A 15,996-nucleotide genomic window follows, 5' to 3' on the forward strand; every position below is an offset into this window, starting at 1 on the left:
TATCACAATGCAATGTCCGGATTGAAACCAGAGAGTGGAGGAGAGAAATCGGCATTTGAATGAACAAGGGTAAGGTATGTACATTCCACAAGAACATTATACCAACAAGGTACAATTAGTTTGCTTATTGGAAGTCACCTTGATTTTTTAATATAGTCTTTTAGAACAATGGCTTTCCCTCTTAATATGGTTTTTATGCCTCATAAGTTTTGATATGGTATGTTTTAATTTTTATTAATTTCTAGGAATTGTTTAATTTCCTTCTTGATTTCTTCACTGATCCATTCAATAGTGTGTTGTTCTTCGTAGTTTGTATGTGTTCTGTGATTCCTGTTGCTGCTGATTTTTAGTTTTATTCCACTGTGGTTGGATAAAGAATCAAGTTTCAGTGGGGCAAGATGGCGGTGCCGGGAGGACTCTCATTCTGACCAGCAGCACAACAAGATCGGCACAGTGACCAGCAATCAGAACTCACAGCCATAAAACACAAGTGATTGTGTTTCCCAGGTGAGAGGATACCCCACGGTGAGGGACTCAATCAGCTTTTTTTTTTCTTGGTGGCAAAATCAATTTTATTGTCCATCATCTTATACAAAAATCTACAGATCACAGATTTGTACAGGAAAAAACCAAATGAATAGTAAATGGAAGCGTAACAGCAATGAAGTGTTAAACTTGCTTTTTCCTCCCATGATATTAGGATGACAGCCATTTGAAAGCAAAATTCTGGTGTCTAGGTAGCTTTTGTTTACTGGCCAAGCTCACCATTTAAATTAAGGCCCCAGTCTCTGTCATTTCTACTGGCTCTTGACAAAGCTTTTGAGGTCCTCCAGAAAGGTGATGTATTCTTGGTGCTCTAGGGCTGTACTGAGCTCCACCAACTCATCTGCAAAAGTGTTGTCCACCCCTCGGTCGGCAAGAAAATCCATGAGGTGGTCATACAAGGCCCAGTCCAGGGAATCCATGTTGAGTGTGTAGTTAGTGTCCCTCCATTCGGAGTCACCAGTGGACTGAAAGCTAACTTCCTTGATAGAGAAAATATCACCCTCAGCCTCCTCTTCTTGTCCGAGCTCATCCTCAGGATAGTGACAGTCCAGTACGAGGGTCTTCTTGCCATCGCTCTTTGTAACTTCAACCACAGAATTGGGAGTTGATGTGAGTTCCGGCTCCTGCTCCTCAGCCTGCTGCCTGTGGGGGTCCTCCTCACCATCAGACGTTGGGGGGATGCTGTTGTTGATGTTGAAGGTGACAGTGATCTTTTCTCAGCAACTTTGCGCAATAATTTAGCCTCCGTCCCATTCACTTCCAGCTCCCAATCTCCAGACATCTTGGGAAGGGACTTATGTTTCTGGATTTTCTTTTCTTCTTTAATTTCATCCCTCAAGAACTCAACAAAAGCTTTGTCTCCTTCGGTGTGCAGGGAGCCACAGCTGCACGTGCAAGGCACCGGGGCTGCAGGAGGCCGGAGCGCGGCGCGGAGCCGGCTCGCAGGCTGAGCAGACCGAAGGGCCGGAGGCACGGGTGGGGCGCGGGCTGCAGCAGCTGCCGGAGCGCCAGGCCCGGGGCGGCGGCGCGGAGGGCCGTGGCAGCAGCGCCCAGGGCTCGGGGCACGCCTTCAATCAGCTTTTAACTCACCCGGCTAAACCGCGAGAGAGATTCCTGTTCCGCCAGATGCTTGGTCGCCAGCCCCAGCCCAGAGCCACATGCCATCGTGATCTGGTCACTGTCCCAGTCTGAACTGTGGGCCCACAACATCACAGACTGGATTTTCCAGTCGAGAGATAACCCCACGGAGCAGGAAACGATTGGGACCGACCTTAGGTCACCCAGACATCCCCTGGAAAAGACTCTTGGGTTCCACGGGCGCCCCAGGAGCCAGCCCAGAGCCAGAGCCAGGGACCCAGGCGCCAGCACAGAGCCCTGCCTGAGCGCCTGATTCGCCACCTCAGATAGCACTGTGGGCCCCAGGGCACCAGAGACTGAGTTTCACTGTTGGGTGCAAACACACAGGGAGGGAAACGGCTGGTCTGATCTCAGAGCACTAAGCCGACACCCCCACCCCCAAAAAGATCTCGGGAAAATTTCCCAGTTTAGGCAGACGCCCAGGCTCCCAAAGGCCGGAAAGGCAGAGCCAAACCCATCTGTGCCTGCGGGTTCTACTCACCACCCCAGACAGAACGGCAGTCCCCAATCTGGCCCAGAAGGGGACACACACTGCCAGCCCAGATCAGAGCTTAGAGCCTCTGGACCAAAGCAGTATCCCAGACCCAGGTGCACAGCGTCTGAACTAGAGCGGCATCTGCAGCCGCCATCCCAGACAGGGACACACAGCTTCTGGCCCAGAGTGAGGCGCCCAGCCTCCAGACCAGAGAGGAGCCCTCAGTTGCCAGCCTAGAGAGGCATGCACAGCATCCAGACCAGAGCAACGCCCCCAGGTGCCAACTCAACCTAGGCGCACATTCTCCAGGCCCAGAGCGGAGAACTCAGCCTCTGGCCCAGAGACTTGCTGGGTGCTCCTCTCACCTTCCCAAACAGAACTGTGTGCCCCAGGATACCAGACTGAGTTTCCCTGTTGGGAGAAAACCCCACAGGTAGGGAATCAGCAGGATCTTCAAGAGGGCTGTACCTGGAAAACAGTGTAACAACAACAACAACAACAACAGCTCACTAAATTCAGAATGAGAAACCCAGCAACTGAGCAACTGTCTTGAGAACTTCTACGGGTGAGAGGAGAGCCCCCCTAACTAACAAAGACTAGAGCTACTACTCAGGTCTATACACCTGAGGTAAGCAGTGGCAATTCCTGAGAAACACTGGCCATACAGTGACCATAACCAAAAAGCAGAGGAGGCCTCCTAAAGGAAAAATAATCTTCCAGCCAAGGGGATTCTCCCTACCTCAGGATTCCAGGAAGCACAGAAACTAACAGCCAACACCTAAAACAGCCCAATGGGTAGAGGTCAGCATAAAAGCCCAACCAACAAAAGACAGAGCAATATGGCATCTCCAGAACCCAGCCATCCAGGGGCGAGCAGCCCTGGACAACCCAGCATAATAGAAAATCAAGAAGACGACCTTACATCTATGCTGATGAAGAGGATAATAGAGGAAACAAATAAAATACATAAAGAACTAGAGGAAGATAAAACCAAACAGATCATGGCTATCCATAAAGAAATGGAGGAAGTTAAAGACAAGCAGATTATGGCCATCCATGAAGAAATATGGGAAGATGCAGCCAAACTGTTTGCGGCCTTCGGAGAAGAAATAATTAAATCACTGAAAGAAATAAAAGAAACAGAGCTGAAGGAACTAAAAGAAAAACAGGAAAATACAATCAGACAGGTGAAGGAAGTAAACAAAACAACTCAAGACCTGAAGATAGAACTGGAAAAATTAAAGAAAACACAAATGGAGGAAATAATGGAAAGGAAGAATTAGGGAAGAAAACAGGAACTACAGAGGTAAGCATAACCAACAGACTACAAGAGATGGAAGAAAGAATCCCAGGTATAGAAGATACAATGGAAGAAATTGATGTATCTGTCAAAGAAAATGTTAAATCCAAAAAATTCCTGACACAGACCGTCCAAGAAATCCAAGACAATATGAAAAGACAAAACCTAAGAATAATAGGTATAGAGGAAAAAGAAGACTCCCTTCTCCAAGGCCCAGAAAATATTTTCAACAAAATCATTGAAGAAAATTTCCCCAAGTTAAAGGAGAGGCCAGTAAGAATACATGACGCCTACAGAACACCCAACAAATTTGACCAGAAAAGAAAATCCTCCCACCACATAATAATCAGAACAGTAAATATACAGAATAAAGAAAAAATGCTAAAAGATGCAAGGGAAAAAGGCCAAGTAACATATAATGGCAAACCCATTAGAATCACACCTGACTTTTCAACAGAGACTATGAAAGCTAGAAGGGCCTGGATGGATATCATGCAGACCCTAAGAGAACACAGATGTCAGCCCAGGCTACTATACCCAGCAAAACTCTCAGTCCTCATAGACGGAGAAAAGATATTCAATGACAAAAACAAATTTCAACAATACCTACAAACAAATCCAGCATTACAGAAGACACTGGAAGGGAAAATACAACCCAAGAAAATGAGCTACTTTCAAGAAAACACAGGAAATAATTAACCTTACTACAGTAAAACAAAAAGCAACCAAGCACACAACCTTATGACCATGGCCAACATCAAAATCAAAGGATCTAACAGCCACTGGTCATTAATCTCTCTCAACATAAATGGACTCAACTCTCCAATAAAAAGACACAGACTAACAGAATGGATAAGTAAACAAAACCCAGAAATCTGTTGCATAAAAGAAACACACCTAAGGCACAAAGATAGACATTACCTTAGGGTAAAGGGTTGGAAGACAACTTTCCAACAAATGGACCCAAGAAGCAAGCAGGAGTTGCCATTCTAATATCTGATAAAATAGACTTTCAACCAAAATTAATCAAAAGAGATGGGAAAGGACACTTCATACTCATCAAGGGAAAATTTCACCAGGAAGACATCACAATCCTGAACATCTATGCCCCAAATACAAGAGCACCCACATTTGTAAAAGAAACATTGATAAAACTTAAACCACATATGGATCCCCACACATTAATAGTGGGAGACTTTAACACCCCACTGTCAACAAAGGACAGGTCAAGAAAACAGCGAAAGAAACAATGTCTCTAACAGAGGTCATGAATCAAATGGACCTAACAGACATTTACAGAACCTTACACCCAAACACAAAAGAATTTACCTTCTTCTCAACACCTCATGGAACCTTCTCCAAAATAGACCATATAGTTGGTCACAAAGCAAGCCTCAACAGATACAAGAAGATTGAAATAATCCCTTGTATCCTGTCTGATCACCATGGAATAAAGCTGGACCTCAACAACAACAGAAATAGCAAAAAGCCTACATACACATGGAAACTGAACAACTTGTTACTAAATGACAGCTGGGTCAGGGAAGAAATAAAGAAATTAAAGTCTTCCTAGAACTCAATGAAAATAGAGATACAACATACCCAAACTTGTGGGACACAATGAAAGCAGTGCTAAGAGGAAAGTTCATAACACTAAGTGCCTTCAAGAAGAAATTTGAGACAGCTCATTCAAGCAACTTAATGGCCCACTTAAAAACCCTAGAAAAAGAAGAAGCAGACACACCAAAAAGGAGTAGACGACTGGAAACAATCAAACTCAGGGCTGAAATCAATCAATTAGAAACAAATAAAACAATTCAAAGAATCAATGAAACCAAGAGTTGGTTCTTTGAGAAAATCAACAAGATCGACAAACCCTTAGCCAAGCTAACTAAAAGGCAGAGAGACACCACCCAAATCAACAAAATCAGAAATGAAAAGGGGGACATAACTACAAACACTGAGGAAATCCAAACAATCATTAGGACTTACTTCAAAAGTCCATAAGCTACAAAATTTGAAAATCTAAATGAAATGAACAATTCTCTTGATTGATTTTACTTACCAAAGCTGAATCAGGACCAGATAAATCAATTAAATAGTCTTATATCCCCCAAGGAAATAGAAGCGGTCATCAAAAGTCTCCCATCCAAAAAAAGCCCAGGACCAGATGGTTTCAGCGCAGAATTCTACCAGACCTTCAAAGAAGAGCTAACTCCAATTCTCTTCAAACTATTCCACAAAATAGAAACAGAAGGAACATTACCAAACTCATTCTATGAAGCCACAGTCACCTTGGTACCTAAACCTCACAAAGACTCAACAAAGAAAGAGAATTTCAGTCCAATCTCCTTTATGAACATTGATGCAAAAATACTCAACAAAATACTTGCACGAATACAAGAACACATCAAAGATATTATCCACTATGACCAAGTAGGCTTCATCCCAGGTATGCAGGGGTGGTTCAACATACAGAAATCCATCAATGTGATCCACCATATTAACAAACTGAAAGAAAAAAAAAAACACATGATAATCTCCCTAGATGCTGAAAGAGCATTTGACAAAATCCAACATCCATTCATGTTTAAAGTATTGGAGAGATCAGGGATACAAGGCACATATCTAAACATAGTAAAGGCAATATACAGCAAGCCTACAGCCACCATCAAACTAAATGGAGAGAAACTTAAAGCAATCCCACTGAAATCAGGAACAAGACAAGGCTGCCCACTCTCTCCATATCTCTTCAACATAGTGCTGGAAGTCCTTGCTAGAGCAATAAGACAGTTGAAGGAGATCAAGGGGATACAAATTGGAAAGGAAGAAGTCAAATTATCACTATTTGCAGATGATATAATAGTATACGTGAGTGACCCCAAAAACTCTACCAGGGAACTCCCACAGCTGATAAATACCTTCAGCAAAGTGGCCAGATATAAAATTAACTCAAAAAAATCAGTAGCACTTCTGTATACAAAAGACAAAAGGGCTGAGAAAGAAATTAGGGAAACAATACCCTTCACAATAGCCCCAAATGACATAAAGTACCTTGGTGTAACCCTAACCAAGCAAGTCAAAGACTTGTATGAAAAAAATTTCAAGTATCTGAAGAAAGAATTAGAAGATATCAGAAGATGTAAAGATCTCCTATGCTCATGGCTTGGCAGGATTAACATAGTAAAAATGGCCATCTTACCAAAAGCAATCTACATATTTAATGCAATTCCCATCAAATTGTCAACACAATTCTTTACAGACCTGGAAAGAAAAATTCTCAACTTCGTATGGAATAACAAGAAACCCAAAATTGCTAAAACAATCCTCTACAATAAAAAATCTTCTGGAGGTATCTCCATCCCTGATCTCAAGCTGTCCTACAGAGCTACAGTAGTAAAAAACTGCATGGTATTGGCATAGAAACAGAATGGTGGATCAATGGAATAAAACAGAAGACCCAGTAATAAACCCACACATTTATGCACACCTGAGTTTTGACAAAGATGCCAAAACCATACAGTGGAAAAAAGACAGCATCTTCAACAAATGGTGCTGGTCCAACTGGATGTCTACATATAGAAAAAAGAAAACAGATCCATACTTACCACCCTGCACAAAACTGAAGTCCAAGTGGGTCAAAGACCTCAACATAACCAGACACATTAAATCGGCTAGAAAAAAAAAGTGGGGAATACCCTAGAACTCATTGGCACAGGAGACAACTTCCTGAACAGAACACCAATAGCACAGGCTCTAAGATCAACAATCAATAAATGGGACCTCATGAAACTGAAAAGCTTCTGTAAAGCAAAGGACACCATCATCAAAACAAAGCGACTGCCTACAGATTGGGAAAGAATCTTCACTAACCCTTTATCTGACAGAGGGCTAATATCCAGCATATATAAAGAACTAAAGAAGCTGAAAAGCAGCAAACCAAGTAATCCAATTAAAAAATGGGGAACAGAGCTAAACAGAGAATTCTCTGTAGAGGAATATCAAATGGCAGAGAAACACTTGAAGAAATGCTCAACGTCATTAGCCATTAGGGAAATGCAAATCAAAACAACCCTGAGATTTCACCTTATACCCATCAGAATGGCCAAGATGAAAAACTCAAGTGATAACACATGCTGGAGAGGCTGTGGAGAAAGGAACCCTCCTCCATTGCTGGTGGGAATGTAAACTTGTACAACCACTCTGGAAATCAATTTGGCGCTTTCTTAGACAACTAGGAATAGCGCTTCCTCAACATCCAGCCATACCACTCCTAGGCATATATCCAAAAGATTGTCAAGTACACAATAAGGACATTTGCTCAACCATGTTTGTAGCAGCCTTATTTGTAATAGCCAGAAGCTGGAAACAGCCCATATGCCCCTCAACTGAAGAGTGGATGCAGAAATTGTGGTACATCTACACAATGGAGTATTACTCTGCAATGAAAAATAAGGAAATCATGAAATTTGCAGGTAAATGGTAGGACCTGGAAAGGATCATCCTGAGTGACCTGTCCCAGAAGCAGAAAGACACACACGGTACATACTCAGTCATATAGACTTATAGGATAAACCTAAAATCTATCCATCTAAATAAACTAATCAAGAGAGAGGACTCTGACTAAAACACTCAATCCCCATCCCAAAAGGCAAAGAGGATGGACATCAGAAGAAGAAAGCAGAAACAACCTAGGAACCTGCCAAAGAGGGCCTCTGAAAGGCTCTGCCCTGCAGACTATCAAAGCAGACGCTGAGACTTTATGGCCAACTGTTGGGCAACTCTGCCCAACATGGAATCTTATGTAAGAAGTGGGAAATAGTAGGTTATGGAGAGGACAGGAACCCCACAAGGAGAGCAACAGAACTAGAAGATTTGAACACAGGGGGTCTTCCCAGAGACCCATACTCCAGCCAAGTACCAGGCATGGAGATAACCTAGAACCCCTGCACAGATGTAATCCATGGCAGTTTAGTGTCTAAGTGGGTTACATAGTAATGGGAAGAGAGACTGCCTCTGACACAGTCTGATAGGCCTGCTCTTTGATCACCTCCCCCTGAGTGGGGAGCAGCCTTACCAGGCCACAGAGGATGACAATGCAGCCACTCCTGATGTGATCTGATAGACTAAGATCAGAAGGAAGGAGAGGAGGACCTCCCCTATCAGTGGACTTGGGGAGGGGCATGCATTGAAGAAGGGGGAGAAAGGGTAGGTTCGGAAGGGGAGGAGGGAGGGGCTTATGGGGGGATACAAAGTGAATAAAGTGTAAAAAAATAATAATAAAATAAAAACAATGTGGTATGGAGCTAAAAAAAAAGAAAAAGAAAAAAAAAGAATCAAGTTTCCTCTGTTTCTTGAGACTTCCTTTGCATCTGATTAGATGTCTATTTTAGAGAGAGTTCTATGGACTTGAGAGAACATGAACTCTGCATGTTTGGACAGAATGTTCCAAAGTCAGATCTCAAGTCCACTGCATCAATGGTGTCCTTTAACTCAGTTTTTCTGTTTGTGTTTTGTTGAGATAGCCTAACTCACGTTTGTTAAAATATCACCAGTCACATAAGAAGATGATCCAGGAGAAAATAAAGCTGACACATAAAGAGAAAAGAGAGTGACAGCAGAACTGAGCATTTAAGAAGCGTGGGTCAGCAGCAGTGATAACACATTGCGTAGCATTGGAGTTCCGGAAGAAAAGAAGACAGACGAGAAGTGCAAGAGATTTCTCAAGATATAATGCTTGAGAATCTTCGCAAAAGCACGAAAAATCCAACTGCAAATCTCAAAATTACAAAAAGTAACTGAGAACCCCTACCCTCGTAAATTCCATGACACGACAAATCAGTGTTGCAGCTTGTGTGCTCAAACTACTGCAAACACAAGAGGAAGTGGAGAGCTTGAGGGTGCCGAAGGTGGGGGTCATGTGGAGGAACAAGGGTAAGAATTACAGCAGCCTTCTCATCAGAGGTTACAAAAACAGGATCATGTAAGAAGAGAATAAACTCATGTCATCAAAACAGTTGAAGAAATAGGATTATTCCACAGAACTACACTGTGAAAATAGCTTTCAAAGATCAAATAAATCCCTTGTTTCAGAAAAGCAGAAGATGAGTTATTGATAACACTCCTGTGACATTTAAAGACGATTGGCTCAAAGCTGAAAATATCATAAAGAACTAATAACAAGAGAATGACTAAATAAATGTGTGTTTTCCTGGCTGAGACAACTCTACAGGAAAGGTCAGGGTGTAAAGCAGTGAGGTCAGGGGTGCAACAATTTCTAGGAGGGTCACACTGGGAACTGCAGCCCCCCATGGCCACCAGCTCTACTGAAAACAGCAGACTAGAAGCCTTCAACACGCCGGCCGGGTATAGTTGGGGAATCTCCGGCCCTTTTAAAGATCTCTCATTATATTATGTCCCGTTCCAGGTGCTATCCAGGAGAGGGAAGACACATGCAAACTTACCTAGGCAGGTCAGGGCTGGCCCCAAACATGGGGACTCTACAAATTCCAGTTAAGATTCAGATTCTGGGCCAAGGAGACAGCTCAGCCAGCTCAGGTATTTGCTGCCTCGCTGATGGCCTAAATTCAACCCTGCGACCCACGTAGAACAGAACTGACTCCTGCAAGTTGTTCTGTGACCTCCACACAAGTCATGGCATGCTCCCTCCCACACGCCTAAGGCCCAGAGAGAAACTGAATGGGAATAAACGCGACACTGACTTTTATGTTTAAACTGACTCAAATTCACGGTAGCAACAGTTCCAAGCCGCCAGGTGGGGAAGCTCCCCACTTCTGTCCATGCCTAGGCCTCTGTGACATTGACATGATTCTGAGATGAAGATGACTTTAGAGAGTGACACAGCAAGGTAGAGAATTGTTTAAATCTGCATTCTTACTCTAAACAGCTCCATCTCTTCCTTGATGTTAGTTCCCAAGGAGCAGCATTTCTGATACAGAGCTGAGGGCTAACCTTAGGTGCTCTGACAGCCAGTGACCACTGTGTCTCAGCAAGAGTGAAGCCATCTTGGGAACCAGACTGAAGAGAACCTGATTAACTTGTGATGACAAATCCAGGGGCCCTCTGTACTTAGGAACACAGGGGAAGGTTTGACGTCTACCTGAGGGCACCGGGTTATAGTGCAGGGAACAGTCTTAGGAAAATCATGTCCAACTGTTGGGACTTTATGAAAATTTATAACCTTCCTTATAACTTTCATGATTGTCCTGAAAGTTTGGGGCTCAAAAGTTGTTTTCCTGTGATATGTGTATTAAGTGGTCCCTTTTCTTTTTCTCTTGTTAAGCATAAATACAAAGTAATGGGTTTTGTCATGCTGTCTTCATACATATGTGTCGTTATGTTTTGTCATGCTATCTTCATACATATATGTCACTCTGCTTTGTTCTCATTCGCTTCACTTCACCCACTGTAATATCCTGGTCTTCTCCTCCATCAATCGGTTCTATTTCTTCTTTCAGTCAGTCCCTCCTTCTGCTATCCTAGTATGTGTGTGCCATTAGTCTCTGAGCTTCCCCCTCCATTAACCTTTTCTTGCACTTTCATGACCTATACCTATGTATACATACATACACATGTATGTATACACATGTATGTATACATAGATTAATCTTTTTTTTCTTTTTTTGGTTTTCCGAGACAGGGTTTCTCTGTGTAGCCCTGGCTGTCCTAGACTCACTTTGTAGACCAGGCTAGCCACCAACTCACAGAGATCCTCTTGCCTCTGCCTGCTTGAGTGCTGGGATCACAGGTGTGTACCACCAGGCCTGGCTACATTTATCATCTTAAATCTAAGTTCTACATATGACAAAAAGCCTCTGATATTTGCTTTTTGAGTCTGGCTTATTTTGCTTAACATAATGATTTTCATTTGTATCTATTTTCCCAAAAATGTCATGATTTTATTTTTCTTGATTAATGCAGAAAATATTATTACATATAATGTATATTTTATGGTATATAAAGATATAAAAAACACATATATATCACTTTTGTCATCTATTGACCTTTTGATGAACAGCTAGATTGATTCCATTTGCTTGCTATTGTGCAACTATAAATATGAATGCCCAAATATCTCTGTGGTTTGTTGACACAGAGTCCTTCAATACATCTGGGAGTGGTATAGCTGGGTCATACAGTAGTCGTTTTCTGAGGGAACTCCATACTTGTTTCCATGGTGACATCCCTCCAGAACTGAGTAAGAGTTCTTTCCCCACTTTCTAACACTTGCCATTGGGTGAGACAGACTTTCAAGACAGTTTTTATTTCATTTCTATGATGGCTAAAGAAAGGTGGTGGACCTCTTTAGAAGCATTATTGGTCATTTATATTCCTTCTGTTGAGGAGTGTCTCTATAGCTCGTCAGCCCGTTTACTGACTAGATGATCAGGGTTAGGCTTGGTGCTAAGTTTTGCAGTCTCTGTGTGTTCTTGATATCAGTCCTCTGGTGAGAAGTGATTGGCAGAGGTGTTTTCCAATCCTGTAGGTTCTCTTCACTTTGGTGATAGTTTCTTCTGCTCTGCTCCTTGATTTCATGTAACACTATTTGTCAATTCTTGAAATTATTTCCTGTGTAACTGGAGTCATAATCAGTAAATCTTTGTCTATGCCTGTAACTTGAAGTGTTTTCTTTCAGCACCTTCAAAGTTCAGGTCTTACATCCAGGTTTTTTTTTCTTTTAATCCATTTATCCATTGGATGTGGGTCCAGCTTTGCATGCATTTAATTGGTTAAAGAGGCTACCTTTCCTCCAGTATGTTTTTGACAGTATTGTTGTGGATATGAACATGTTTTTGTTTTGGTCTCAGGTGTGGGATATGGGAATGATTCAGATGGTCCATCTGAAGCAAACTATTTGCTTCATGTGGGCTCTGAAAGGAGCTCTTTGCTAGCTGCAGATAGTTTAAATCTGAGAACTCTGGAGCGAGAATAAATGCCAGAACCCAGAGAGTGTGGAGAGCAGAGAAAGAGCAAGGCTGCTCCTGCTTCCTCCTTGCTGCTCCTGGTTGCTGTTGTGAGACAAGAAAGTTAGAGGTCTCCTGAAACAAGGATTGGACTTGCTCCAAGGAACCCAACGGCCCTGACCAGCAGGAAGCAGGTAAGAAAGAACTGCGTCCCTTCTCCCTGCTAACACTTTCTCTCTCCTACCTGGTGTTGGGGTGTTGGAAGGGATTGGGGAGGAGAAGGGAGAAAAATATAAAGGAAACGTAAATAAGAGTTGTTGTTTTTTTAAGTACGCCCCACAGCATTATTATTTTTCTATGGCTTTCCTGTGCAAGAATCAAGCTTTATTTTATTTTATTTTATTTTATTTTATTTTATTTTATTTTATTATTTGTAATAGCTATGGAATATAATCAGATCACATAATATGACACCTCCAGCACTAATCGGTTTTGTTTTGACTGAGGCAGGGCTGTCCTGGAACTCACTATGTAGACCAGTCTTTGAACCCACAGAGATTTTCCTGCTTCTTCCTCCCAAGTGCCGGATTTAAGGGCATGCTGCAGCAGGCTTGGCCTCTGGCACAGGTATTTATGGTGAGAAACGCTTTAGTCGTCCAAGCCCTTTAGTTTTCATACGGCTTTTAGAACTTTTCGCCATTCTGTGAAGAATTTCAAGGGGACTTTGATGGAGGTTGTATTGAAGCTCTATGTTACCTTAGTAACACAGGTATTTTCATTCTGTGCAACCATAAACATGAAAAATCTTCCCATCTTTTAGTGTCTTCTTTAGTTGCTTTCTCAGTGTCTTAATGTTTTTATTGTAGAGATAATTACCATCTATGTTATTTATTTATTTATTTATTTATTTATTTGCTATTATGGGTGGAATTTTTCACTGAATTTCTTTTTCAGAGAATTAGAAAAACTACTACTGTTTGTATGTTGATTTTGGATCTTGCTTAAAGTGTTTTTCAGATCCAACAGTTTCTGGTGGGTTTTGTGAAATCTTTTAAATAAAGGATCATGTCATTTACAAACAGGAATGATATGATTTCTTCCTTCCCCATTTGAATCCCTTTATTTCTTTTTCTTGTCTTACTGCTTTGGCTAAGATTTCAAGCCCTATACTGAATAAGCTTGGACTGAGTGTGGAACCTTGCCTCATTCCAAATTTTAGAGAAAATACTAAAGTGTTTTTCTATTTAGTTTTATATTAGCTGTAGATTTGTCATACATATTAAGTTAAGCTATGTTATTAAGTTAAGCTATGTTTCTTCTGGTTTTAGTTTCTTCAGGGATTTTATCATAGATGGATATTGGATTTTGTTGAAGGTCTTTTCCTTTTTTAATTATTTTTTATTAATTACAATTTGTTCATTTTGTATCCCATCTCTAGCCTCCTGCCTCATCTCCTCCCAATCACACTCTCCCTCTTTCTTCTTCTCTCATGCCCCTCCTTTAGTCCACTGATAGGGGAGGTCCTTCTCCTCTTCCTTCTGACCCCAGCCTATCAGGTCTCATCAGGACTGTCTGCATTGTCTTCCTCTGTGGACTGGAAAAGCTGTACCCTTCTCAGGGGGAGGTGACCAAATAACCAGCCACTGAGTTCGTGTCGGAGACAGTCCCTGTTCCCCTTACTAGACAACTTGGACACTGAGCTGCCATGGGCTACATCTGTTCAGGGTTTCTAGGTTATCTACACGCATGGTCCTTGGTTGGAGTATCAGTCTCAGAAAAGACCCCTGTGCCCAGATTTTTTGGTTCTGTTGCTCTCCTTGTGGAGCTCCTGTTCCTTCCAGGTCTTTCTATCTCTCCCTTCTTTCATAAGATTCCCTGTACTCTGCCCAAAGTTTGACTATGAGTCTCAGCATCTGCTTTGATACTCTGCAGGGTGGAGTCTTTCAGAGGTCCTCTTTGGCAAGCTCCTGTCCTGCTTTCTGTTTTCCCCCTCTTCTGATGTCCATCCTCTTTGCTTTTCTGAATAAGATTGATCATTTACTCTGGGTCCTCCTTCTTGCTTAATTTTCTTAAGGTGTATAGATTTTAGTATGTTTATCCTGTATTATATGTATAATATCCACTTATAAGTAAGTATACACCATGTGTGTCTTTCTGCTTCTCGAATACCTCACTCAAGATGCTATTTTCTAGTTCCCACCATTTGCCTACAAATTTCATGATTTCCTTGTTTTTAATTGCTGAGTAGTATTCCATTGTATAAATGTACCACAATTTCTGTTTCCAATCCTCAACTGAAGGGCATCTGGGTTGTTCCCAGCTTCTGGCAATTACAAATAAAACTGCTATGAACATGGTTGAGCAAATGTCCTTGTTTGTATACTTGAGCATCTTCGGATATATGCCTAGGAGTGGTGTAGCTGGATCTTGAGGTATCACTATTCCTAATTGTCTAAGAAAGTGACGATTGATTCCCAGAGTGGTTGCACAAGTTTACCCACCAGCAGTGGAGGAGGGTTTTCCTTTCTCCACATCCTCTCCAGCATGTGTTGTCACTTGAGTTTTTTATCTTAGCCATTCTGATGGGTATAAGGTGAAATCTCAGGGTTGTTTTGATTTGCATTTCCTGATGACTAAGGATGTTGAGCATTTAAGTGTTTCTCTGCCATTCTATATTCATCTATAAAGAATTCTCTGTTTAGCTCCTTACCCCATTTTTTAATTGGATTACTTGATTTGTTGCTTTTTAACTTCTTTAGTTCTTTATATATTCCGAATATTAGCCTTCTGTCAGATTTAGGGTTGGTGAAGATTCTTTTCCAGTCTGTAGGCTGTTGTTTTGGTCTGACGACAGTGTCCTTTGCTTTACAGAAGCTTTTCAGTTTCATGAGGTCCCATTTATTGATGTTGATCTTAGAGCCTATGCTGTTGGTGTTTTGTTCAGGAAGTTGTCTCCTGTGCCAATGAGTTCTAGGCTGTTCCCCACTTTTTCTTCTAACCGATTTGGTGTGTCTATTTTTAGGTTGAGGTCTTTGATCCACCTGGACTTTAGTTTTGTTCAGGGTGATAAGTATGGATCTATTTTCATTTTTCTGCATGTAGACATCCAGTTGGACCAGCACCATTTGTTGAAAATGCTGTCTTTTTTCCATTGAATGGTTTTGGCTTCTTTGTAAAAAATCAAGTATCTATAAGTGTGTGGGTTTATTTCTGGGTCTTCTATTGTATTCCATTGATCCACCATTCTGTTTCTATGCCAATACCATGCAGTTTTTACTACTGTTGCTCTGTAGGACAACTTGAGTTCAGGGATGGAGATACCTCCAGACAATCTGTAGTTGTACAGGACCATTTTCGCAATTCTGAGTTTTTTTGTTTTTTCCATATGAAGTTGAGAATTATTCATTCAAGGTCTGTAAAGAATTGTGTTGGTATTTTGATGCGAATTGCATTGAATCTGTCTGTAGATGGCTTTTAGAAAGATGGCCATTTTCACTATGCTAATCCTACCAATCCTTGAGCACAGATCTTTCCATCTTCTCATATCTTCTTCAATGTCTTCAGAGACTTGAAGATTTTTACAAATAGGTCTTTCCCTTGCTTCGTTAGAGACA

The 15,996-nt window shown here is 41.7% G+C and overlaps 1 pseudogene; it reads right to left on the reverse strand.

Annotated features, from left to right (window-relative positions):
• Window positions 1-569: 569 nt before the first annotated feature.
• LOC110545763 (complement component 1 Q subcomponent-binding protein, mitochondrial-like) lies at window positions 570-15,734 on the reverse strand (annotated as a pseudogene).
• Between the last annotated feature and the right edge of the window lie 262 nt (window positions 15,735-15,996).

The sequence above is a fragment of the Meriones unguiculatus genome, chromosome 19 (genome assembly GCF_030254825.1).
Source record: "Meriones unguiculatus strain TT.TT164.6M chromosome 19, Bangor_MerUng_6.1, whole genome shotgun sequence".
Classification (NCBI taxonomy): domain Eukaryota; kingdom Metazoa; phylum Chordata; class Mammalia; order Rodentia; family Muridae; genus Meriones; species Meriones unguiculatus.